The sequence below is a fragment of the Sebastes umbrosus genome, chromosome 18 (assembly GCF_015220745.1).
Source record: "Sebastes umbrosus isolate fSebUmb1 chromosome 18, fSebUmb1.pri, whole genome shotgun sequence".
NCBI classification, from domain to species: Eukaryota; Metazoa; Chordata; class Actinopteri; order Perciformes; family Sebastidae; genus Sebastes; species Sebastes umbrosus.
This window is the reverse complement of record NC_051286.1, coordinates 5178116-5205873: the sequence shown is the minus strand read 5'-3', so window position 1 is coordinate 5205873 and position 27758 is coordinate 5178116.

Sequence of the window (27758 nt, the reverse complement as noted above, 5' to 3'; positions counted from 1 at the left end):
TGTGAATTTTTTTTCCATCGAATCAAAGTCAGTTTAGTGAAACTTCTTCACAGTTTGCAAAACTTGAGAAGGCAAGTTTCTCCTGAGAATGTCTGTTTTTACAGAGCAGTTGTCTTCTTCTGAAAATGTCACATTTTCAGACTCCAGTCCGACAGGCAACAACAGCTGTCAGTGTGTCAGTGTGCTGACTTGACTATGACTTGCCCCAAACTGCATGTGATTGTCATAAAGTGGGCATGTCTGTAAAGGGGAGACTCGTGGGTACCCGTAGAACCCATTTTCATTCACATATCTGGAGGTCAGAGGTCAAGGGACCCCTTTGAAAATGGCCACGACAGTTTTTCCTCACCAAAATTAAGCGTAAATTTGGAGCGTTATTTAACCTCTTTCGCAATGTGCTAGTATGACATGGTTGGTACCAATTGATTCATTAGGTTTTCTAGTTTCATGTGACACCAGTATATTCACTCTAGCTTTAAATGAGACAAAAACAACCTAAAAATCACAACAAAATGTCACATTGTTGTGACTCTTTACAGCTTGCCCGCAATTTTTTTCTGTCAAAGTAATCGCCACTTATTCAGAAAGAAGTGAGGGAAGTGTGTTAGTGCTTAAAGAATTGGCAAAGTACTGAAAATATTACGATAACTCCAGTAGAAGGACAGCACAGGCCTTTTTCCCCTCAGGTTGTTTTCTTTGCCTCCAGTTCTTTCTCTGCACCAAAAAAACTAGGCCCTGCTTTTCTTCCACTTACATTCTTCCTTTTGAGTTCTGCAGCATTTCTACATTTTTAACGCTTGATGCGCACACTGCGACAGCTGCGAGCGACCCCCCAGTGACCAGAGGCGTTGAAGCCATGGTCTCCCCTGGCCTGGCCTAAATTTACTTGGGTTCAGAACTTAGGTTGAGCCCTCGGGAGCCAAACAGAAACTGGTGTAAATGAGGTTAGCGCTTCAGTCACTGTGTTTGTGTGGCCAGCAGCGGCAGTTCCACAGTTCCAGCCTCTACACCCATCTGCCACTGACCCTTGTTTTGCCAAAAGACCAATTGCGGTTTGTGGCTGCCAGATTAGTCTGCGGTGACATAATGATTTTGTCCCACATAAGGGTGATTTGACATGCTCTGCTTGCCTGTCTGTCTGTTGCTCGCAGGCTCTGCTCCTCAAATCCGGCACTCTGCCTCTGCCTCATTACTGTCAAACACATCAGGAGATGGTTCCTCCGTTTGGTGCACATTAACGCGCGTGCACGTACGGCGTGCCGCGGCATCCGCAAACATCTTATGTGTGCCATATTGTCTGTTTTCATGCAGCTCTTAGTGGGAGTCTGCTATTTGTTCTCATCTGCATGATTTCTACTTGCTATCCATTATTCATGTTTTCTCCACACACAACTTGCTTCTTCTCGCTTTAAGGCTTTTTCTCATGTTAAGCTTTTATTTTCCTGCAGCTTCCCTTCTGTGTTTGCTCTGAGCGGCGCTTTGATGTCACGCTGCTGGCCCAGCCCAGCTGTCTGGACCAGGTGAGTTGGGATTTATTCTTAATAACAGTTTAAAGTACTTAAATTCAGTCAAACTTAAATACTTTTGGTGGCCCAAACTCTGCATACATATAGGGGTGTGAATCTTTTGCTATCTCATGATTTGATCCGATTTCAATTCTCTGAGTCACGATTCCTGATTCAGAATCGTTTCTCAATTCAGTACATGGGGGTACTCATTTCAGGATCTACTCCAGTCTGCTGTATGCTACTTTTTGGAGCTCCCCGACAAAAGCCTCAGGTCAGAGGCAAATCGGCGTTGGCTTGGCGCTTGCACATAGGTGCTCGAGCGTCATATCTGAACAGCTCATAGACAACTTGCCGAGAGGCTCCCCGATGCCTCGCAGACACATCCAAGATATCTAGCACGATAAACATCTGGACCTGTCGGGGACTCCGGCCACGAGCTACAGCCAATGAGAGCGCGTGACACGGGTTTGAGGGGAAACCTTGGGGAGGAGGGGTTGCCTGTGACATTAGGAACTTACTGAATGTGTTGCATTTGTAACTTGGAGCAAAGTTCTTGTTGCATCTGGAGGAATAAATAGCAAAAAAGAGTGTGGAAACCGGTGGAAACAGGCTATTTTGTAAACACTTGCCAATAACAACATCAGCAATTTGTCCTGCGTACGGAATCACGTCATTAACCGTGTATTTCTTGCGTGTTTTCGTGACAAAATGTAGTTCATAGACCTCAACGGGGATTCCTCCTGGGGAAAGATCTTGTAGTGTGTGATCGCCTGTCGCCGGTCAGTCATGTAGTGTGAAAACGACTTGAAGACTCCTGATTACAAGACAGCAAGTTGCGTAGAGTGAACAGCACAGAGATCTGACGAAGTCGTGTAGTGTGAACTTGGCTTTAGAAGAAGAGGATCTCGATGAACCATTTTTTTTCCCCACCACTACATACATGCACAATGTAAATTCTTTAAGTTGCACATGGGAACTTTTAAATCAGATCAGAAAAGCGTAAAATAATTATTTAATAAAAAAAAAAATGCCCGAAAGCAATGAAAAGAAACCTTGAAATCCCCCTTCAAGTGTCCTGATACTTTACTTTTTGTCTCATTAAAATCAATATAAACCAAACATCACTATGGAGTGATACTTCTACGGCGCTCCTCCTGTAATTGAGGATACCTAATAAGGTACAGTAAGAGGAAACTTTAATGATCCCCATGGGGAAATTGGGCAGTGCAGTGTAACAAGATGTAGCAATGCGGTGTAAGTAAAGGGAAGGAGGCTATACAGCGCTCTGCTTCTTGCTTCTCACAGATACATAAGTATACACACTCTCATGCATAATGATGATGGAGGGATAAAATGTGGAGAATATAGATTTGTGCTGAATATTACAGATTGCTGTTTGGGTGTCCTTGCATTTTGTACGTCTCATTTTCACCTCAGCGTGAACCTGTTTCATATTTCTTATCCTTTTATCGAAGGAGTGATATAGAAAGAGAGATAAGCAGAAGAAGAAGAAGGAGGCAAACAGATCCTTCCAGGTAACAGTAGCAGTAGTGGAGGTGAAGAAGCCCGCTCCCCTCTTATCCCCCCTTTCCCCTTCTATATACACCTCCTCCTGCCGCCCCCTCGGCCTTGTGCATCTCCTCCCGGCTCACTTTCATCTGCACTGCACTATAAACAGAGCTTCTTACCATTTCAAAGCTCATACCTGTTATGTCTCCTCTCTCTCGCCTCCCATCTGCGGCGGCGTTGGGCCAGGCAGCGCTGCTACGGTGGGGACTGCACATGAGCTCACAGGTGGTGGGATTTGGCCGGGGGGGGAAAGAGTGTATGAGGGATGATAAAGAGCCAGGGTGAAAGCACAGGGGACATCCAAAAAGTAAAAGAGTATAAAGGATTATACTCCATACAGCACTAAAAGGTAAACAATGAGGTGGATTTGAGCGAGCGCGCAGCCCGACACGTGTATCCTTGGCTTGTTCTCAACGTACGTGTAAATGTGGGAGGATTCCAGGGAAAGACGCGCGGAAAGTGGCAGCATGTCATTATGTGTGTGTTAATGCATTTGTGTTTGCATTTATTAGGCAGGCATTTGGCATTTGGAAGCCAGCTTGGGGGGCTTTGAAGCATATTGTGTGTGTTTGTGCACACACTGTTATGTGTGTGTGTGTAGGTGGTGGAGTGCATTAAAAGCCTGCCTGGCACTCTCTGCGGAGAGAGTTCCAAGATAAAACTAGACTTAGATCAGCATGTTGAGTTTTTGGCAGAATTAGCTTCCTGAAATATAATTTGCATATTGATTGTGTATCTGATAGAGCTTAATGTAAGAAGTAGCATTGTTTATTCCTGCCAAGGGACTAATATCCAGCTCTCGTGGAACATATGGCTTCATGAATATGAATCCTTTGTTGCAAAAACTTGCTTTGGCTGCGAGTGAATGTGACGGCTTACCAATATTAATCCTTATTCATATTTATGGCCTGTTGTTTTATGTTTTTTCCATTTATTTTTGTATATACATGCTCTGGCTAGATAAGCATTTCTTGTCTTGTGCTAATAAAGCAAATGAAATTGAATTGCAGGGATGCAATTGAATGGATGAGAGTGAGGAAAAAGGATGGAGGGAGTGAGATTAGAGCGAGTGAATGTAGAGGGCGGAGAGAGGGATTAGTGGAGGGCAGAGTGAAAGAGAAAGAGTATTGCTCTGCCAGGTGAGCCGTGAGGTGAGCCAAGGCTTTCAGAGATTATAACAGGCTGGTCACAGGTCAATCAGTGGGACACGTTGTTAGAAACCGTGAGGCTTTTTTCCCGCCTCCACAGCTTGATCACCATAGTGACCCTTTGTCAGTTTGTGCCTCATTACCTGTCCTTGGATCAGCATGTTCTGAAACAAGTTGCTGAGGAGAGAGCGGAGCAGCTGATTGCGGCGATGCTGATGGATGTTGATGGATTGGTGTGGAACAGGATTGGGGAGGTGTGGTTGATGAAATGAGAGGGGCTGGGCTCTAATCTTGTGTAGTACTAGCACAAAAGATGGAGGGTTGGAGGAGTTCTGGTGAGGAAATGTGAGGTTACAAAGGAGCAACTCTGTGTTTAAAAACAGATTTGTCACAAAACCTCTTATCTGTTTTCTGTCTGCATAGAGCAAATCTCACACAGTATGTAATTAACTAATTTAAGCTATTGTATTATAGTGTTAGTGGACAAAAAAGGGATTTAATGGATAATGCTGGGGATATGATATATGTATCCTAAGACAAACAATGTGTTAGTCCGTCTCTCAATACTTCTCTGACTACTCTGTCCTGTCTGTGGCACGAAGCCCAAACAACCATTCATTCCTGCTGAACAAGTGAATCTCTAAAGATCCCCTCCAGACTTGTTTTGAGACATATCGGCTCCAACTACTCTCTTGGAATAATCATTTGGATCTGGTATGGCTTTTCCCTGAAAAAGTTGGCGTAAGATAGACAGATATTTTATTTACCCCAGCGGGGAATTTCACTGTCAGAAGTGCTTAGCAAAAAACATACATAAATAAATAAATAAATAAATAAATAAATAAATAAATAAATAAATAAATAAATAAATATATAAATAAATAAATAAATAAATAAATAAATAAATAAATAAATAAATAAATAAATAAATAAAAATAAAAATAAATAAATAAATACATATATATATATAATAGTCTGCAAAACGCTGTACAATACTTATCAATACAATAACCAATTTACAATAATTGTCAACAATAGTTTGAATAAAAGATAATTTTTACTGTACATATATGTGTAATGTTGTGAGGTGGACATAGAGCAAGGTCTTGTATATAGACATTTTATTTAGATTTTTATTTTTGTATTGTTATTTAATCGTTGGTCATTATTGTTCCTCACTGTTCTTGGAAAAATAAACCTGATTCTGAAGTAGTGCAAAAATCAATGTTGAATTTTATTAGTGCAGTTATGGGTCATTTAATTTATAATTAGTTTTTTTCAATTAAATTAATCTAATTTAATTCAAAGGGGGTGAAAATGTGCATGAGTCCAGGAGCTATTTTCTCTCTACCGAACCACCCATGCCAACTGAAAGGAAGTAGTTCCTAAGTGAAGCTGCTCCAACAAGGTCTGTGGATAATCTTGAGTAACCGGCTCTGATTTCTGGAAAGAGACATCGCGGTTCAGCTTTTTAAACATATTTTTAATTTGCACAAGCCAAGAGAAGGCAGACATCATACGGCCGATATCCCCAACACTCGGCAACTCACACCAAAACAATCCAGATTGATAAATCAGGATCAGAATGATCTTTATTGTCATTAGACTCAGGTACAATGGTATTTCGCGGGCTTCCCTTGTTGTAGTTAAGATTCAAAAACAAATAAATAAATAAAAGCAGTGATAAAAACAGTAATAGCACTGCAGGTCCAGTTCTGAGGTCTCTACACTGGCTCCCTGTCTCTCAGAGAATTGATTTCAAAATACTCCTGCTGGTTTACAAAGCACTGAACATACATACATTACTGATCTTCTGCTATGTTATGAACCATCCAGACCTCTCAGGTCGTCTGGATCAGGTCTGCTTAGTGTCCCCAGAGTCAGAACTAAACATGCAGAAGCAGTGTTCAGTTTTTTATGCACCAAATATCTGGAACAAGCTCCCAGAAAACAGCAAGACTGCTCCAACTCTTAGTTCTTCTAAATCAAAGCTTAAAACTTTCATGTCTGCTGCCTTTTATCAAACCAAATAATTATCTTATACTGCACTATAATTGTTCTCTTGTGTGTTATATTCTATTCTAGCTTCTATCCTAGCTTTTATTTTTAGCTTGTGTTTATTTTCTAATCTTTAAGTCTTTAAATCTTTACTTTTTATGACTGTTTTAATTATGTCTTAATGTTCTTTTGCACTTTGTCGCAATGTTCTTGATTGTTTGTATGAAGCACTTTGAATTGCCCTGTTGTGGAAATGTGCTCTACAAATAAAGCTGCCTTACCTTGCAGGTAAGAGGAAAAATATGTATTTTTGATTTGGGGGGTGAACTGTCCCTTTAACATCTGTCCCTTTAACATCTGTTCTTTCTCCCACACTGAAAAATCCAGAATCTTTGCAAATACTGCTCATTTCAGAAGTTTAACTGGGAAGAAGATGTGTCCTACTTCACTTGAAAAGTCCACAGCTGTCTCACTCATGCAAACTGCATATTGGACCGGCGACCACGATTGGTTTCCAAACTGGTTATAATGTCCCAAAATCCCTGCGTCCTAAACTCAGATTTAAAGTGACTGTATGTACGTTTTTACACGTAAAAACATTTTGTAATAATTTTTTATTGCCAGTGTGTGAACAGGTTGTAACCTAATCTAAAAAATGAGACCTTCCATGACTTTCTGGGTTTCCTTTTTCAGCCTGTAGATTGCTTTTAATCTGAAGAATGCGGGCTGTTTTTGTTCGGGAAAATCCAACGAGTGTGACGTCATGCACACTTGCGAGTGCCTTTATTTTCAGCTCCGCTACAGGGCTGTGCAACCACAGCTAACGTTTGGTTAGAAGGGAGTCCGCTAACGCCAACAAACGACCAGCCCCCACCACAACTCAGACTCCAACACAAACTCCACGGAAGCACAAAAAAAACTAAGTTATATCTAGTGAAGCCCGTCATGCAAAACAGGAATGTGACCGACGTGGGATCAACATCGGCCGGGCCTTTGGGTTCTTCCGGTTCGGGCCTTTGGTTTTGAGTATCAAAATGAACCCTGAGCTGGCAGAAGTCCTACTGGACAGTTAAGTGAACATTACTGCCAAGCACGTGAAACATATAGTGATATTGTGGTTTTAGCTGTCAATCACGTTCAGTCTCGTGTGTGTCGCCTCACCGTTTTGACCTCTTGTATCTACATAGTCGAGGCACAAGCGCGAGCAACAGGACGCTGACTGTTGTTGACTTAACGGCCACAGGTGTCACTGTTAACAAGCAGTTTCTGATTCTTACATAGAGTCCCTTTAAGGTGAGCACAGAAAAACCTTCAGCAGATAGATGAATATGAAAACAACCTTCAAGTGTGAAACTCTTCACGTACCTCGTTCTGCACAGTGAAGCTCAAACATCCAAGTGAAGGAAGCAAAATACATTTTTGAGTGGAGGGGGGATTTAGAGATGGGTTGTGAATATATATTTTTGTTTTTAAAAACGGGGCACCGCAATTTTTAGCAACCATTACTCAAGCAGGAGTAAATACGGTTTTATTTGGGACTATTTTCAGCCTCAGATTTAAATGCTTTGGCACCAGGACGGTGTATGTGGGTTTGACTTAAAATAAACTGCATGTTCATGGTGATGATGGAACGTGTCGCCCAGTGCAACGTTGTGGCTTGTTTTTGGACAACAAATGGAGCTCTATGGCACAGAGGAATAAATGATATCAGGGTTTGGCTGTAAAGATAGTTCTTGTTAGTAGAAACTATCGTTGGGTTTTCAAATTTGTTGACGGTAACAAGAATGTAGAAATGTCGCCACATTTATCCTTTAAGCTCTGGAGGAACTTAATCACTATTGCAAACACAGCTACGGAGGTGGGTGATGATATGCTGCGTGCCAATTAGCAGTGTGAACCCCATACTGTTTATTTTCTATCCTATCCCTGGAGGTTAGTTTGATCCTGTGACCACTGTGCCTGTTTGGACAGTAAGTGCAGTTAATCTGTCTTTGGCGTTTGTTGTCATGGTAGCTGAGATATATTATTTATATCTTTCATATTATTGTAGCTTTTTGGCAATTTGAAGACTGCGGAAAGTTTTTGAAATTGCTAAACTTTAGACCTTTTTAGATAGACAGAAGCTGCTGGGATTCAAGCTGATTTTACATTTTGTTCACTGTATGTTTTTATATCTATAAGCCCAAACTGATGGATGAAATGTCAGTTTTCACAGCGAAGTCTCTTCACTAGATCCATATACGACTCGGCCTTGACTGCTATGAGTGCTGCCTTCGCTCTCTATGTGGCTTCAAATACAAGCAAGGACACCTGCTAAGAAAGCCTTAAACACACCTATTATACATTATTCATACCAATGAACAACAATGTGCTTTCATGTTCTCTTTGTTTAGAGTTATGTTGGAGCAGAAACAACACATTAATGCCAGCCACATACTGAGAGCTATCTCTCTCTCTCTTTAATAGGGTTCCTTTACTTCTTATAGTCTCTGGAGCTTCGCGCACAGTCCCAGACCACCTGTTTGATGGCGTGAAGGTGCAGTCAGCTAAAACCAGACCCTGAGCAGAAGGCAAGCAGAGGCCTGATATGATTGTCCCCTTTCAGAACAGACCACGATCTCTGTGCAGTGATGAAATCTCATGTAAGACATCTCAAACCACACAGTTCCCTCATCATTACTAAGACTAATTAGCTTTTCCAACGGGCTTTCATCTCACTCGGATTGATGCTGTTTCTTTAGATTGACACTGCCGGATTGCAGGTTCGCCTGGAGGTAGAAAGGCTGATTAATATAACTTGGGCCTGGATGTAATTAGTGTGGTCTCTGTTATGACTGCTGAGGGGCTGTCGAGCACAGCACTCAACTCCAAGTCGTTTAACGTGTACAAGAGGTGATTCTCCAGGCTCAAGAAAATTGGGCTTGGATAGCAATGTGTATGTAGCTGGGTATAATTTGTGAAAAGACATATTTCAGCTGCCTATTTCAATGCATATATAGCAATGATATTTGTAACAAGACTTTGGGCTCTGTTTAAATTATCTAAAGTGCATGGCGTAAAGGCATTTAGGTCCAACTCCACTTTTTCCAGTTAAACGATGCATCATCTGGGTAAGGTAAGGGGCAAAGGGGTTGTATTTAGTCTCTTAATTAATCATATCAGATTGTCATCTCCCATTCCCTTTAAAAGGCAGGTGCGCCTGCATCTAGCGCACCTGCCTTTTAAATGGCGGATTCTGCAAATTGGTGAAGCGAGCGGCTTTCTGCTGAGGACACGGATCTGCTCTTACGCAAAGTGAAAGCAAGCAAGTTGACCATCTACGGGAGCATCTCTGCCTCCGCCGTCTCCCTCCTAATCCTCTGTCCTATCAACAACATAATTTGACTGCATATGAGCAAATACATGATAACCTGTTTAACTGAAGAGGAGGAGCGCTGCTGGGCATCCCTGTGTGTGTGAATACCATTGAAAAATACTGCTTCATTGACATTAGACCTGGGGCAGCTGTTGCTCAGAGGTAGAACGGGTTCACCACCAATCGGAAGTTTGGTGGTTCGATCGCCGGCTTCTCCAGTCACATGTTGAAGTGTCCTTGGGCAAGATACTAAACCCCACATTGCTCCTTAAGGCTGTACCATTGGTGTGTGAATGAGTATTTAGATTAGATCCTGATGGGCCGGTTGGTAACTTGTATAGCAGCCTCGGCCATCAGTGTATGAATGTGTGTGTGAATGCTGACATGTAGTGTATCGTGTAGTGGTCGGAAGACAAGAAAGGCAATATATAGATGCCATGCCAAGTCCATTTACCAATTACCATTGATGGGTGTTAGTTGGTCAATACCGCAATGGCTTTCTCCTGCCTCAAGATAGCAATGCACCAACAATGCGCCTGACCACACTTCATTTTAAGACCAAAATGCCCAACAGCGCACAGATGAGTGCAAATACATTTGCTACTTACAAAACCTGGGAAAATGGCAACAGCGTCAATCTGAAACTAGCAATGACCGTGGCGCTGCGCTCGCAATAACAATGGTGTAATGTTTGCTTTTGTTCACCATCATTGTTTAGTGTGTTAGCATGCTGACATTTGCTAATTAGCATAAAACACAGTACAGCTGAGGCTGATGGTAACATCAGTAGTTTTGCAGGTATTTGGTCATAAACCAAAGTGATGGACAAATTAAAATTTTGACGTGATGATGGCGCTATATGAAAAGTTAAAGAATCACCAAATACAATTATTACAAATTATCCTCTGGAGACCATGAATGTCCGTAGCAGATGTCATGGCAACCAATTCAACAGTAAATTAGATATTTCTATCAGGACCAGAGTGACGGACTAACCGACTGACGTGGCTAAAAACCACACAAACACACACAGCGCCGTAGTTCTATCTCAGCCCTCTCCTCAACAGTTAAAATGAATGTAAGCATCATTTTCAAGTAGAATAAAAGAGCCATCAAATACCCCCAAACAGCTTGAGCAGCAAAAGTGGAGCATTTTGAAGAAAAAGCTGTGCTGCTGCTGCTGTAGTGCGAGACTGACTATTATCAGAGAATTAAGTATAGAAGAGAGCGAGGTTAATAGTGGACTTTTGAGTCCACAGTGCAGTCCTTTTCCTGCAAAACACTCAAATTATACTCTGGGAGGTATCAGCACTGACACTGGAGGTGAGCACATAATGACAGAAAATTGTTTTGGGGTGAATTAAAACCATAGATCCTCAGGTGACAGGTCGGCTCTCATTTGTGTCACCGCCGTCGCTTCCCCGAGCTCTTCTGAAGTGAAGTGAATTTATAATTTATTAATATTCTTGTCTTAAATTTAAAAATGTATTACAACGGCTATATGCTTTAATAATAAATACTTTCTGTGGGGAGTTACATTCAAAATGACATCCAGTTACGATGCTGGGGGTATTAAAAGTTAATTTTACAGACCCATAAATTAGGAAAGTAAATCAACAGAAACTAATTGTATATTCTAGTGGGGTTACAGCCTAATAACTATATATATTTCATTGGATTCCTCCCTTCATTTGTGACTTTTATAAACTAAGGGCCTCTTAAGTTTGACAGCCGCTTTTGACTTTAGACACAAAGTCGATTCATGTCCAGAAGTCTCGCGTTAATGAATTTTATTGACTATGCAGCTCACATTTGCTTGGCTCATCATAAATCATACAGTTTGATGGCAGCAAAATAACCTCAGATGCCTCTATAAACCCATAAACCTTAAAGTAACGTTAACACCCAGTATAATAAAAAGCTTCTTCTTGCAGCAGAGCCTCAGACATCTCAGTGAAATGGGCTATTTGGAATAATTAAATGTTTAGGAAATCATAGCTTCTCGGCCCCAATTAAAGTATGAAACTTACACGCTTTAGGAATTGTTTGTGCTCAATCTAATTTGTGGTGTAAAATTCATTTAATTGCGTTTGTAAACCACAACAGCTAATCAGAGCAATATGTTTTCTGCTGCTCGACATTTTTTTACTCATTATGCAAATTCAATAACCGAACAGAAGCTCAGACAAGTTCTGCGTAATTAATTCTACCTCTAAAAGCATCGCTAGAGTGTGAAAGGTCCGAGGGACGGATGAGCAGATGATGGAAAGTGTTGCAGGAGGACGTGCAGGTGAAATAATTAGACAGTAAGAATGGGAGCAGAGATGTGACGGGGAGATAAAGGACAGAAGATAAGATACAGAAATGAGCAAATGAGAGATGCAGAACATTGATGTGGAAGTAAAAGAGTTTCTTGTCATATTTGCTTCATCATTGGTTTGAATCAAGGTTTTGACCTTTTATGTCATGTCTCTCTTTTCGCAGTGAGTCGCTCTGGGTAACAGAGCAATTATACCTAAAATTCAAAAGTTAAAAGCTTTGTGTTCCAACATTATATATCCACCATTTGTGACGTGTTAAAGTGGTGATGCGGATAATGTCTTTATCAGCTGCAGTGGTATTTTTCCACTGCTCCTCTCAGAAACCACTTGTCAGTGTGTCCACTGCACTGATGTCTTTTCTTTCTTCCTCTTTTTCTATTGATGAAGTTAGAATTTCTGTAGGCAGTGCTGTTTTGTTGGTCTGTTTATCCAAGGTGGCTATTACTGTTACATGGTGTGCCTGCTCTGCTGGAAACACAAAATGCATCACTCTTTTATGTGGCAGTGAAAGACCAACCAGACACTCAACAAATAACATGCTTTCAGAAAAAAGGCTAAAGGTTTAACCCCGTTTGTTATAACTGGCAACTATTTTAATTAGCAATTAGTTGTTAAAGTTCAACAATGTCAGCTTGTCAACTGTGAGAATGAGCTGCTTTCCTTGGTTTTATGCATAGACGGTAATAAGAAGTGGACGTAGTCACCGTGACGTCACCCATTGGTCTGTGGACAATGGTTTTGAAGCCTTGATTTTGCAACCAGAAGTGACTCGAGAAGGTGGAACAAAAGTACAATCAAACACTGAATTAGACATTGTTAGGCGACCAAAATGTTGAACTGTAAACACACTCTGAAAGGGATAAAGATCTAAGAGGAAAATGTGGACAACTCCCAGACCAGACAACGGCGTGGTAGCGACCTGTCAATCACAAAGTAGCCCCGCCCTAAAGCATCCCCTGCTTTATGGTCTATTTGACTCTAAATGGGACCATAATTTACTAAATGAACATCATGCTGTATTGAAGAAGACTTGAAACTAGCGATTGAGACCATAAACTCATGTTTACAATGTTTACTGAGGTGATAAATCAAGTGAGAAGTAGGCTCATTTTCTCATAGACTTCTATACAATCAGACTTCTTTTTGCAACCAGAGGAGTCGCCCCCTGCTGGCTGTTAGAGAGAATGCAGGTTTAAGGCACTTCAGCGTTGACTTCACTTCTCTGCTTCTCCCTCTGGTGTTATGTGATATTAAACTGAATATTTTTGGGTTTTTCAAACTAAACAAGCATATCGATAACATGACATTGGATTTTAGGAAATGAACAATGGGCATTTTTTCCACATTTTAATTGGACGTTTTATACACCAACCAATCAATAACGAAAATGCATCATTAGTTGCAGCCCTGTATTGAATGATAAACTCAGAATTCAATGATACATATCAGTTTTTCTTCAATTTGGATAAAATGGAGCTAATGTTTGTCATGTTAAGAAATACGAGCACTTAAAAAATTTAATTCCACCACCTAACCTTTCATTGTTCTACAAGCGGGAAAATGGACCCCTGGCTAAAGTTTCTTACTAATAAATACTCCGGGCCGATATATTAGACAACATTAACTCATTGCAGATACAATATATTGGTATCATTGTCAGCGGAGAAGTTACAAGTTATTGCAGTACAGAGATGCCAAAATGTGTCTAAGGTAATTAAGTATCTCCGTAACAGTGTGTCCATAAGAGAGACCTGTTTATGACTCAGCTGTAAAATGTTCCACGTAAGGGATTCCTTCCAAAATGTCTGTTTGTGAAAATATGACTGATATATTGGATTTTTTTCAACTCCTGACCTCAGAAATCCAGTCTCTCTCTCTGGCTGTATTTCTTACATTCTATATATATTCCACTAAACATCAATCATTGGGTTTAATAATTTGTATTCTGGGTCATACTGGACTGTAGCCTCACATTCAACCCAACGCATTCACGCCTGTCGGCAATTTAGAGATTCAAATTCATCCGACCCTTGTACTTTCCGACCTTGAGACCTTAGAAATAGGGAGGATTTCAAAACCGAAGTGGGAGGTCTGGGGGTCGTCCCCCAGGAAAATTTGAGTTTCAGAGACTTTGTTTCCTGCAAAGAGTGAAAATAACAAAATAATAAATCCACTGCAAAAGCATTTTTATGTGAAACTTTAAATTTTACCTTTAACTCCCAGGAAAGAAAACTGAATAATTCGCCCCTCTGGTGTGAACTTGGCGTGTGAATCTCTGGCATAAACTCATCTGTTTTTATTTATTTTTGCTCCTGCTTGAGTATTTCTTTCTCTTAGTTCTCTCCATTTCTCTTTCCTTCTCTCACTCACTGAAGTTCCTTTCAGACACAACGCGACAACGGCACTACTGTGATCTGAAACCCGGTGTTTCCAACGACTTGCGCCGTATTGCGCCGCATAGACTGATCTCTTCCGCCTGGAAACGGCAGTTGGTGTATCTCTATTGTCGTCCAGGTGGAAACAGTAGGGGTTATACTCAATGTTCAGTTCCAGAAGCAGGCTAAGATAACGAAAAGGAAAAAAACTTGAACATTTGCCATAAATCGTGAGAAAAACGGGAGTCTCCCGGGAAAATCCTGAGGGTTGCCGACCCTTAGACTTTGAGAAGCAGCTGATGCAGCTGAAGATAAATTACGCAAATCTAGACAAAAGATGCAAATTCAACATAAGGGGATATTTATGTCTGCGATATATCTTCATAAACTTAAAAAAAGAGACAGTTGACCTGGTCGGGCTGGAGTAGGAGACAAGACGAGGAGCAGCAGGGTGGCAGCCAGCGCTGCGTGTATTAGCCTTCCGGCGTTGTAGTGATAGATTTACACAATACTCAATCTCTGACCTTTCAGTCTTGCTAAAGCAGCAGGGGACGCCCACATTTCTCTCTCTGTCTCCCTCCATCTCTACCTCAGTCTTCTCAGCCTCTTGGGCCTCCTCTTAGAACCTTGAAGAATTTCCTTCTTTCTTCCCCCGACCGCTCCTCTGCATCTCTTTGTTTGGATTAAAGGAGAGTTTGATCTGATTTAACCACTGAGCTCTACTGGAAGAAGAACAGACGATGAGTAAGAGTTTGCTCGGCCACTTTTTTTTTTGCAAATATAGGCAGCAGTGCAGGCTGAGATCCATTCACACTCACACAGGATAAAAAAAGAAAAATCATGGCTGCCTGTAATCACGGCAGCTTTTCTAGGGAGGTATCAAAAAAACAAAATAGCAGCTTATTTCTCGCCAACTGTGCTTCTGCTGCCTGTTTTTTATTGCTCCCATTTTTTCTGCTCCTGCTTTCCTCTGCCTCGTCTCTTTCACACAGACCACATTCTCATTATTTATCACTCTCCCTACCTCGCTGCTTATCCTCCCTCTCTTCTCCTTTCTCCTCACCTTCTGTGCCACTCTCTCACTTAAAAGCATGGCTGGGTGGAAACTCTCATCCCAGTACCAGTGACCCAATTACTCTAAGTTGTCCCTCCCTGGTAGGATGTAGCTGTGTCCCTCCCCGGAGACTCAGCCTGCAGCACACAGACGATCCATCACTCTCCTCTGCCACCTCCCTCCCGCCACATTTATTACTGTCACACACACACACAGTCCCCCACATGCATCGATGCCCTCAAATGCTCCCCAAAGCAGACACACGCATCAATAAAACACAAATGCATGCATAGGTAGTCATATGCATGAATTTCATTTACATGCATTTATATGTGCACATACACTATTGTTGCGTAATTACCGGTGGGCGTCTGACACATGCTGACAATTATTTCTCTTTGCTCAGACACCTCATCACACCTCCACTCTTTGTTTGTGTAATCCCGTCTGGGCTTTTCACAGTCCTGTCATCAGAATTTGATGAAGGGGGCAGGCGTCATGGCGGCAGCGTGCAACCATTAATTTGCTGGAATCAGCCTCTGCTGCTGCTGCTGCTGGGAGGAAAAAATCCTGTTCAAAATAGGTGTTGGCAGGTAGGGCTGCACGCTAAAGGTTTTCATTAATCTGCTCACAAGCAAGCTGCTAACTACGATCCATTACAGTTAGTGTAAAAACAGATTTCAGCCCTCTACTTTAACAACATTTCTCTGCAGTATATTAAAGGAAAATTTGAGCTGCAGCGAGTAATCGTTTAGTTGTCAACTAAATTCTCTGATTCGAGCTTCATAAAATGTGATTATTACACTGCTTTGTTGAATACTCAATTCTGATTGGTCAGTTGGTCTGTTATTTCTGTATAACAGACCGTTGCTATGGGCGCAGTTCTGATGTCAGAGTGGCTGTGTAATAAACAGGATTATGTACAGCTAGCGGGTCATTGTTGTGAAATAAACCCCTTAAGGGCGATGTTGTAGCGGGCTCACATCATGTGAAACTAGAAAACCTAAAGAATCCATTGGTACCAACCATGTCATACTAGCTTGTTGCGAAGGAGGTTAAATAACGCTCCAAACTTATGCAAAATTTTGGTGAGGAAAAACTGGCATGGCCATTTTCAAAGGGGTCCCTTGACCTCTGACCTCAAGATATGTGAATAAAAATGGGTTCTATGGGTACCCACGAGTCTCCCCTTTACAGACATGCCCACTTTATGATAATCACATGCAGTTTGGGGCAAGTCATAGTCAAGTCAGCACACTGACACACTGACAGCTGTTGTTGCCTGTTGGGCTTGAGTTTGCCATGTTATGATTGGAGCATATTGTTTTATGCTAAATGCAGTACCTGTGAGGGTTTCTGGACAATATTTGTCATTGTTTTGTGTTGTTAATTGATTCATATTAATAAATATATACATACATTTCCATAAAGCAGCATATTTCCCCACTCCCATGTTGATAAGAGTATTAAATCTCCCTTTAAGGTTCATTTTTAACAGATAAAAAATGCGTGATTAATTTGCGATTAATCGCGATTAAATATTTTAATCGATTGACAGCCCTAGTATAAATGAAATTGATCAAATTATCCAATTGACATTATTAATTAGGCCTACCGTTTAAAGCACATTAATTTAACATTAAATCAACATTGAGCATTTAACGAAGTCAAAGTAAGTCACTGATAAGAAAGGCATGTTTTTTTTTTTAGAAGAAATACATCTTTTCTGCTTTGTTTAATTGTATCCTGATAACCTATTGATCTGTTTTCAGTATAAACCATTGTATGGGTTGAATCTGTTTTGCTAAGCAGCTTAGACAGGCCTCAGTACACACTCTCATCAACAGTATTAGAGGACACAGACCTGGGCCCAGCAGAGTATAAACACACAGTGACAGTTTGGGGATGTTAGTCTTTCTCAGCAACCAGCAACTCTGTCAAATCAGCAAAGGAAGGAAGAGTAAATAGGGTGTGTTGGTGAAACATGATTATCTCCGAGCAAGGAACTAGGCCAGTCAATAAACACTAATAGATTAATGGAGACACCCGGGGATGGAGTCCCATCTCTAACTCTGGGCATTAGTTTAATGATCAGAAATGCTGAAACAGGCTTCGCTTGAGTTCAGCCAATACACCGCCTGCTGGACCTCTAATGGGTCCAAAGTAGGTTTCAACTTCTGCCTCTCAGTGTGTGTGTTGTTGTCTCTAATTCTTTCTGTGTGTGTCACTCTTCCCTCCTGGCTGTGTAGCTCCTTATGCTCCTCGTGGCTCCCAGGCTCCGCGGTGATTGACAGATGCTGGGAAGGGAGGCAGAAGGGTTATCAGCCCATCTGACAATCAAAGCCTGCTTAGAGGAGCAGCGCGCCGCCCGGCGCAGGAAATAGGCCCAGGAGTCGGGAGGAAAGAGGTACTGAGGTTTAATAGTTTTTAACCCTTTTTATCCAAGAAGGCTGATAACAAACATCACACGTCTCCCCGCCTGCACACACGGCGAATAACATGCGTTAGATCCAGTGTTGGATGTGTCATGGCCAAGTGGCTCAGAGATGACTGGGGGGGGAACAACCCACGGAGGGCTCAGTATGGGACCTCGACTGATGTTGCGACCCCTGGGAGAGACAAACTCGCTGCTTCATGTACTCCCAGCGTGGCAGCTGTCCAAGCAGGTGGGTTGGCTGAAGCTTGGAGAGTTGCCCCGCTGAGCATAAACAGGGCCAAGCAGGGGGGGCGGTGGCCAAGAAATCTGGTTATCTCCCTGGAAATCACCTCGATAAAATCCTTGCAAAATTGGTGCTTTGATGCTGGAACCTGCTGCAACTCCTTCTCTTTTGTCTTCCATCATTGTCCACCTTACCTGTCACGGCTGCCCACGGCTGAACAATGGGTTTGGCAAATTCCTCCTGTTGTGTGTGGATGCTTTTGCTGGACAAAGTGTGCTCTGTTGCAAACTTAGCCAAGCATCCAGGTACAGGACCAGTGGTTGAAACTGCATGTGACGTGGTTGGGCCCTGAAGACATTCTCATATGTGATAGTGGCTATATAGTGTGCCATATACGTATATCCAGTAGTATAGGCTTGTTAGCTCACACTCTGTCAGGAGGTAAATGTCGCTGGTAGCTGTATAACTTTGACTTATTGAAATGCTACTACTGTAACGAGTGGATGTAATGCATTTTGCAGTGCTAAATTGGTAATGTAATATGAAATAGAAGATCTTGTTGTTGACCTTTTAGTGTGTTTGATTTGAAGCGACTGTGGCGAGTCAATATATGAGGGTATGAGGGACCAGTACAGATATTCTTTCCCTGTTCTGATAATAACTGGTAGCACAAAAATAAATGCAGCCCTCCAATCCATTATTCCTCCATATAACACAATGCAATGTTAACTACACAATTCATACAACACACAATACATAAACTCCCCAAATGTGGAGCTAACGCTAGCTGTTGTGGCTAGCCCCGTTCTGTGACCAACGTATAATGTTAGAAAGTGCATATCAGCTACATAACCATCTTCATCGTATCCCAGCTGCTGGGCGATCTCAAGCCATATGTTGTCTTTTGTTTGGTTGTTGAGGTAGTTGTGTTTGTCGTACATTATTGTGTGTTGAAAACGGAGCGGCTCGTTGTTATTCCAAAACACCAATAGTCTGAAAAACGTAACGTTGGACCGAAAAAAGCCCATTTGTCGGACAGTCCTTTACCCCGAAAACAAATGACCATTGTTTCAAGGCCCTAAAATACAAACTCTCCCTGCAACAAACAGAAGCACATGGCTAATTTTTATGCAGAATAAGTGATCAGTTGGAACAAAGGATTTCATTGGTCAAACATATATTTCCACAGGTGGAAATCCGTCCAAATAATATAAAATAAAATATTATTTCCCCCGCATGAATGTTCCACACATGTGTGCAAGCGTTCATAAGAACCCATAAAATCATTTTTTATAAATTTCCGTGCGAATTTTCAAATGAAAATCCGTGCTTGGTGTGAACGGCTTTAAAAAAAATATGTAATATAATATATATTTTTTTTTTTTATTTTACGTTTTAGTACGTTTTTATGGAAATAATATTGCACTGTTGTCCCTAGTTGGGAGCAGAATTAATGTATTTGTTCTCACATTGTTAGAACAAATACACGGAAAAACTAAGGGTTCATTTGCAGGTATAAATCATGAATAATAATAATCACACAACAGTCATATTTTGTATAAATAGTAATTTATTCCTAAAGAAAAAAACACTATAAATTGTATTTCCGAATTTCGTCTCTCATGTTCATTTGCAGTGATAGTCTCAAAGACAGCTCTTTTCCTCTGAGAAGCAAAGACGAGCATTACACTTGCTGCATAGTGTGTTGGTGTATGATTTATTGCAGTGTCTGCAGCGTCCTCTGTTCGTCTTCACTGGGAACTGTGCGATTAGTTTCCTTGTGTACATCCAGTGGGGGGTGTACAGATGACCTCATGTCTTGGACCCCGTTTGGTGGACTCCCATCGCCTCAGGATAGTCTCTTCTGAGTATTCAAAGAGCTGCTTGCTTCACTGTCTGTGTCACTGGGCTCCTATTGCCTGAAGATGGCTCGCCCTCTCTTTGGTGGGAGACTTGTGTTCACCTGAATTGGATTCGAACAGAAACAATTAAGTTATATGTCAAAAATACATTAAAATACAAGTAAAAATATTGTGAACAGTGAAATATTAAAGATATTACAGATTAAAAAGGCCTTTACTCTTCTCAAAATGTTTCCATTAGATGCAAGAAACTAAAACTAAAAGCCCCGTTAGAATAATATTCTCTGCATTGGTGTTTCAGCCAGAGAAGGATGCTAATGTGCATTTACTATGGGCCCAAAAACACAGAAGTCTTAAGACTCTCTTGGCGCTCAGTATGCAGCCAGTAAACAACTTTCATTGGAAGGAATGGGACAAGATTTGGAACACAGCACACAGATTAGCATCTCCAAATGCTCTCGTCCCGCAAACAAACAAAACAAATTCTGATTGAGCCTGTTGGCCATAAGTTCCACTTCCTCTCAGCCACAGACTTTAGCGCCCAGCTTACCATTCCGTTAGTTAGTCTAAGTGGTAGAAAGCTTTTCAGACAGTTGAGGAGAAGCTACAGAGGGGAGCTTTTCTGTTTGATTAAAAAATTGTTGCGGGAATTTTTTATAAATAAAATGAATTAATCATCACCGCCGTCACTAAAACAGTCACCCTTGAACCGTTACATCAAGGTGTAAAGGAATGTACTAATGGAAAATAATCACACAAATGGGTTCAACATGTTGCCCTTTTTCATGTATTTGTAGACCAAACAGGTTAAACTTTGATGAGTTCATTCAACACCAGGCTGTTTATCCTTGCATCAGCAGCTCTGTCTATCAGTCTGAAGGTGAGAAAATGTTCTTAGCCCAAGAATATAAAAACATTTGAAAGCAGTGGCGTGAAAAAAAACATGATATATCAGTAATCCAGTTGGGATAAAGGACTCTCACTGGGGCCACCAATGCTAAAAATACTGAAGGGTGTTTTTCAAACAAAGTCACCCACCATGAGGTCACAGTCTGACGGTAGATCTGACGTTAATCCTCTGGGCAGCTTTTCAAAAGCCTGAAATATCATATTACATTTCCAAACATTTTGTGTAGTGGGTCCCTCGGGGCGCAAATTATGTCTCCTAAGCACAGAGGACTGTTTTGGGTGCACACTGTGCTGTCTGTAGACTCTAACAACATGGGAGTGATGGCGACTGCTGGGTGGCTGCACCACAAATTCTCTCTCTAAAAGACTCTCTGTGGCAGTCCTCTTTACCTTCCTGTTCTTCCACGCCGTCCTCCGTAAAGCCACAGCCTCATTTGTAAAAGACGAAAGACTTCCTCTCTTAGCACGCTGCGCCCGTCTGTACGAAGGGAAAGAGAGATTATGTGAGCTGGGTTAATTTGATGTTGGGAGGAAGCTGTGCATAATATGGTTCATATACTCAAAGTATTGTGCGGTATATTTACGTGGGTGTGCTCCCTAAAAGTCTTTTTGTGTGTGAGTCACTGTGTGTGTATGTGTGTGTGTGTGTGTGTGTGTGTGTGTGCACGCCGGCACTGATTTCCAGAGTGGAAATGAAAGCTTTGCATGTTCCCATGTGTGTGTCTATCTGTCTAAACGTCAGCGTTTCAATGTGTGTGTGTGTGTGTGTGTGTGTGTGTGTCGTCGTGCTCCTGTATGGGAGCTCAGCAAGACAAAGAACCCATTGAGTCATTGCGTGAGACTCCCATTACGAGCAATAGCTCCTATTTTCAGAGCTCCCTCGCTCTCATTACGAACTCACACTGCAGACAGAATCTGGCTGACATTTAAGCCATTATGCTCTGCTGCCGTGCTAGCCTGTCCTAGCTCTTCTGTGCTAATCGACTGCGTTAACGAGCGGGTTAAAGACCACAGTTAGACGACGTTAATGACAGGCCTGTGAATACAGTGAAGGAAAGGAAGGCGTTTGCATAAATGGAGCGGGGCTAAGGGCCAGCTCAGAATCAGTGAGTGGGTTTTAGCCAGGAAACTAAACTCTCTGAGGAGATAGAGCTGTGCTGGTCGTGGTCTCAGGAGATTTCAAAAGGGGGTATGCTGCACCATCTGAGAGGCACAAAGTCCACGGCGAAGCAATTAACCCTCTGAGACCCAGTATAGACCCTTTTCTGTCTTTTTTAGGGGGTCTAAAGGGGGTCTTTAGGGGGAGATAGCAGGTCAACAGTAGATGTCACATAGAAGTGGTGTACATCATCTGAAAGCTGGGAACCTGGAGATTAATTTGAGATGCAGCAGTACTGTGTGTATAATTGTTCTAGTCATAAATATGAATGAATGAATTATTTAAAATTCATTATGAAAGTGTGTAAGGGTTTAGAACATGTTGATAGAAGTATATGATGTCCATTCTCATGCTTTATTATGTCTCATAAGTTGTTGCTGCAGTTTTTGGGTTTGTGTTGCACAGATTTGGTGCTAAATTTAACCATTTCTTACAACTCGAGAATTGATAAAAATGATCAATAATCCCTTTAAATTACCACATTAAGACACCAAGACCTTGAGGAACACCATAGAAAAAAGCAATGCTGTGATTTGGTATCAAAAACGTTTGACATTTGCAGATTTCTGCAAGAATTGCATTTTTCGGCGATTGGATGTCGAGCACTTCTGTTCTGGAAACTGCTCAGAAACCCCCTTATTGTCAATCTAGCTAGGAAAGCCATCCATCCTCTGAATGCCCCATACAGTAGGTCTTTAGTTTGTGGTTGTAAAGTTTCATGAGGCTGTGATTATCCTAGAGGTCACCAAAGGTCATTTTATACAGTGAGGTCAAGTTTAGAAATACAATGAAATGGCTACTGTTGGGATTAACATCACACATGAATACAGTTGGGTTTGTTGGATCCACCAGCGTCTCAGCTTTACAGTGGTACCCAATTCATGTAATTCCAAGACTGTGTAGGGACCCCAGTATGCAGAAATATCTCAGAGGGTTAACACAGAGGCACTTGACGACCTCAGCACGCGAGGCGGGCGTGCAGAAAGCAGAGTGACATTTGTGTCTGAGACACGCAACTGTGCTGCTCTGCTACTGAACATGATAATTTCTCTTGTCAGGATGTGATTATCAGCTCTGGGCTCGCTCTGGTCTCCCCCCACCCATCCATCCCCCCGCCACCGTCCCCAATTATGTTGCTCTGAGTGAAAAAAGCCACAAGACATGAAGGCATGTAGCCAGAGTCGTGTCCTCTCGCTGTAGGAATGGGACAAAGAGGTTGTGTTGCTATACGTCAATGACGAGCGTCGTGATGTCCTGCGTCCACAAGGTAACATAAAGTCGTCCACTGGAATGAGACGGAGTAACTAGGAGCACAAAAAGTGAGTGGAAGAGATAAAGTGAGAGAGAGAGAGAGAGAGAGGCTGAGAGGGAGGGTGGGGATGGCTGAGCCGACTGTGCCCAGTCACCATGGCAACCCCTTTGACATGCAGCTGCCATACCTGCTGCCAATATTGGAGCTTTGCTCAACCATTTACTTTGTGTCTTTGTATAAAAGACACACGCCGTCGCATGTAAAGACAGAATATGAGGTTTATTGAATACATATACGCAGTGTGAATCTTTTTTTTCCAGCCTGCGGGTATTAATGCACCTTGAGTGCTTGCAGTAATTATGTCTGAGAGCTGCTGGTGTTTGGCGGAAAAAGCTGCTTTAAAGGGAGTTTTTTAGACACCTCTCACTGGTAATTACTTTGAATTATTACCATAGTTTAACGGTGGGCCCTGGTGCGCGTATATGTGTGCTTAGTGTGTCGAGGTTGAGAAAGTATAAGGCTTCGGGGCAGATTTGTGAACTAAATACACCTCTCATCTCACCAGAAATCCCTCCTGTGTGGCGGTGCTCTGTGCTGAGGAGGTGCTATTTGATATCAAAGCAGGGGCTGTCAGTTCTGAGTTGTGCTGAATGACCAGTCGGTAGCGCCTGAGGGTGGGTGACATCTATACAGCCTGACAAACTGTGACAAAACACCTGCGGCTTCACAACCGCAGCACGCACACACATACTGCATGCAAAAAAAAAAAAGATTCTTGCTAACTTTACTGTGATATTGATGTATTATGCATACACTGGACAGCTACCTGCACACAAACGCACATACATGCATGCCGACACACATGCAGACAGACAGACGTGCTCTCACCGGACCCTCAACACCTTGAAAAACACCTGCGGCGCTGTAATTCTCCTCTGGGTTGTGCAGAGCTGTTGTGTTTGTATTTTAGTAGAAGTGTTGTTTTGGCCCCAAGAGATACCGACAAGCCAACACACACACACACACACACACACGCACACACACACACACGGACATCCATAAATATATCCAACACGTGCACACACACATGTCACTCAAGAAGAATACTTTTGAGCTTTCGCAATAAAATAAAAAACTGCAATAAGATTCATAAACACAGCAATGAATTAATAATGCTGCTGTCAAAAGCAACTCTCCTCTCACGCCGCTGTATCCGGCCAGAACAATCCTCACATGACACCTCCTTGTCAATCAGTCTCTTCACAAGGGGGATCGAGACGCAGATAGCATGCAACACAACGGTGCACTTTCTTTCAATCTCTCAATACCCTCTTAGGCAAACCAGGCGACTTCAACTGAAACGTCAATAATTCCTTTCAATGTCATTCTTTCAGTCAATAAGTAAGTTTGTTGCCATAGTGAATAATCGAGTCCCGTGAAGCGACTGACGGCACAACTTGAATTAGAATTGGGTTTTGAGGTGAAATGAAAAAGTTTGGGTTGATTTTTTTTTCTTTTTGGGGCTGTACAAAATGTACAAAACGCTCGATTCTCCTTGGAGGCTAGCCGTCAAACAGGAACAGGAGTGAAATGTAAAGCAGTAACCGGAGAGCAGCTATGTGTTTACTACGATTTGATCCTTCGCCATGTTAACTTATATATGTGCTGCTAATTGGTGCTTCTGAACTCCCTGGTTGACATCTTCTCGTTTAAATCATCTTTGATGGAACATGCAAGTGAGGAAAGTCATGAAAGGATGAAATAGTCGTTTTGTGATTTCTAAGAAATGATTTCAAACGTCAGTGATTTTAGAAGTGAAAACTTGTGTCTGACAGACGACTATTTATCGCTGAATACCAGCTTTCACATACTAATTGAAACGAGACGGTCCAAGGATAGCAAAAGTTGTTACTCCAACACTAAATTATAGTCAGAAAGGTTGCTACAGTAGAGGGTTGAGGTTGAAAATTCAGCAGTCACAATTTATATGTTAAAAAAAATAGTTTGAGGGTCATGTTTTCAGCTTTGAAATACTAACATTTAATGAATAGTATTACACAGCTTTGTTAAATACTGGATTCTGGTTGGTCAAACACAGCGTTCTACAGTCTGTTATTTCTCTATAGCAGACCGTTGCTATGTATAACAGACCGTTGCTATGTATAACAGACCGTTGCTATGGGCGCAGCTCTGATGGAGGACCGTTTTTGTGTCAAATTATTGATTTCTTAAGTGAGTAGCCGTGTAATAAGCGTGATAATGTACAGCTAGCGGGTCATTGTTGGGAAATAAACCCCTTCAGGGCGATGCAAGACCCTCATCATTATCCCTTGTCTCTGTGTTCCTACTGCAAACTTTCTTACCAAAATATTTTTAAATTAAATGACTTGGGGAGCAACTATTTATTTTTATCACCAGCGCCGTTATCTTGCTGCCTTTGCAGGTTATCTCAGGTGATCATCGGAGAGATTCAGAAAGTAATTTGTTCCTGCTGCGGTGAAGTTTTTTAATGAACATTATCGCTGACTGTTGATGATGATGATGATGATGATCTGATGTTGATGACTAGGTCAGTGGTTGTACTGTGGTTTGGGGTAATGTTGGAATATGTGGATGTTGATTTCATATACTAGTAGAGTCACATTGAGGTTTATACCATTTATTACGGTAATGTGCTCTCCCTTTAATTTATATTGCCTTGAGATGTGTATGTCTTCTCCTATTGTCTCACCTGTACCAAATACATTTTAAATACACATTCTTTTACAGATGTAGTCAATCAGAAACAAGTTCAGAGCTTGTAGCACCTCTTATCGTATGGCAACAGTCAACATATTTTGCAGCTAATATTGCACATTGATTTTTTCCTCCCCACATAAATATGGTATTTTCTGAGGATCAGGGAGATGGATGACCTCAGGATATAGATGTTATTTATTTTCCCAAAGAAAACATCTCTCACATCCTTATATTCCTCACAGCACAGTAATAAGTGAGTTTCTGTTTCTACCTCTCTTGTATGACAACGTGAACACAGTCTGGCCTCTCCTCTCAGTTTCCCCCCAAAGGGGATTAAAAAAGTATTTTGCATCGTATGTTGTAATTGGTTAGTAAATTAACTATTGAACTGTATGAACAAAGAACGACACTGAAGGCTTTTTCTTGATGGAAGTGCCTGCTCTTTTCCAAACAGTTCCCAATGACGTCTTCTCAGATGCTTCTGTGGAACAAACACTCTGTCAGTGTTACCGTGTCAAAATTAGTAATGGCAATTTTTTATGGGATTGTATTACACTGTAAGTTGTTAACATTTGCTCATAAAGCACAAAGTACAGCTGAGGCTGCTGGGAAAATGTCGTAAAGGTTGAAAGTATTTCATCCAGTGATGGACTGGACTGAACGCTCTTTGGGTTTTGGCTTGAAAACAACAATAAATGATGAAACAGGAAAACAACAGGGATTTGCAGTAAGTAGGTTTGTAAAGTCTGATACTTCCATCTAGTTTTCTCAGATTCTGACAGATTAGTCCCTAACACACAGGGCCTGCATGTCAGGAGTGCTGGTACCACTCTGCAGCTGGTCTGACAGAAGGTATACTGTGTGAGAAAAATACAGGCTTATGAGCTAATGTTAGCTCCTGTCAACTAACCGCCGACTCAGCACTTTATCGCCTGAATCTGCTCCTCTGCGGCTCTCGCTGGATTTGATTCAGAGCTTCCTTGTGTTATTGTGATAAAAGAAAAAACTATTTGAGAGCAGGATGGATACGTATGACCACAACAACAACAGCAATATTAACCATACATTCCCACAGCGCCCTGTGTCAGCAATAATCAGAGTTTGAAGGAAGCTTTTGTCTAGCAGTAGTTAAGATACACTCAAACTGTCTGTCATTTAATACAGACAATGTATACGATTAATTTGAACAGGAACAAATGTCTTGATTTCTGACTAGAGTTCTATTAGATTAGGTACAGTACATGATTTTGCTCTGATAATACAACCTCGAGGGAGTCTGTCTGAACAGGATGTATTCCCTGAATGAGTCTGAGTAAATTTAGCAGTAATTTTCCATCCTATACAGCGGTGAAATAAGACAACAGGGGAAAAGCTCTCAAATGTTGTTTTCATAAGCGCACTAAAAGCTTCAAGTGCCTCATCAAATCACCTTGATGCGTCTGCTGTGTCCTCAGTTTGTTTTCAACATCAATAGAGGATCCAAAAGGAAAATACTTGGCAACTTGTACCTTGAAAAGCTGACCATTCACTGAGCTGCTGCTGATGCTTCAAATGTTCCACCTGCAAAGCAGAAGGACTGGATTAAAAGCATAAATAACATGCATCAATTACTGCTGTTGGTGAGTTAATTCTCATTATACCCAAAGCCTTGAGAATAAATGTTAACGTCGGCTACACACAGACACACATACGGGCACTGAATGTGAGCTCGGTCCCAAAGCAAGAAATCTGCAGATGCTTGCATCTATATAATATACTTTCTGTGTGTGTGAATCCTGGAAATGCTCGTGGGATCCGCCGGGCCTCGCCGCTGCAGAACGGCAGACTGAGCGTTTGTTATTGTTAATCA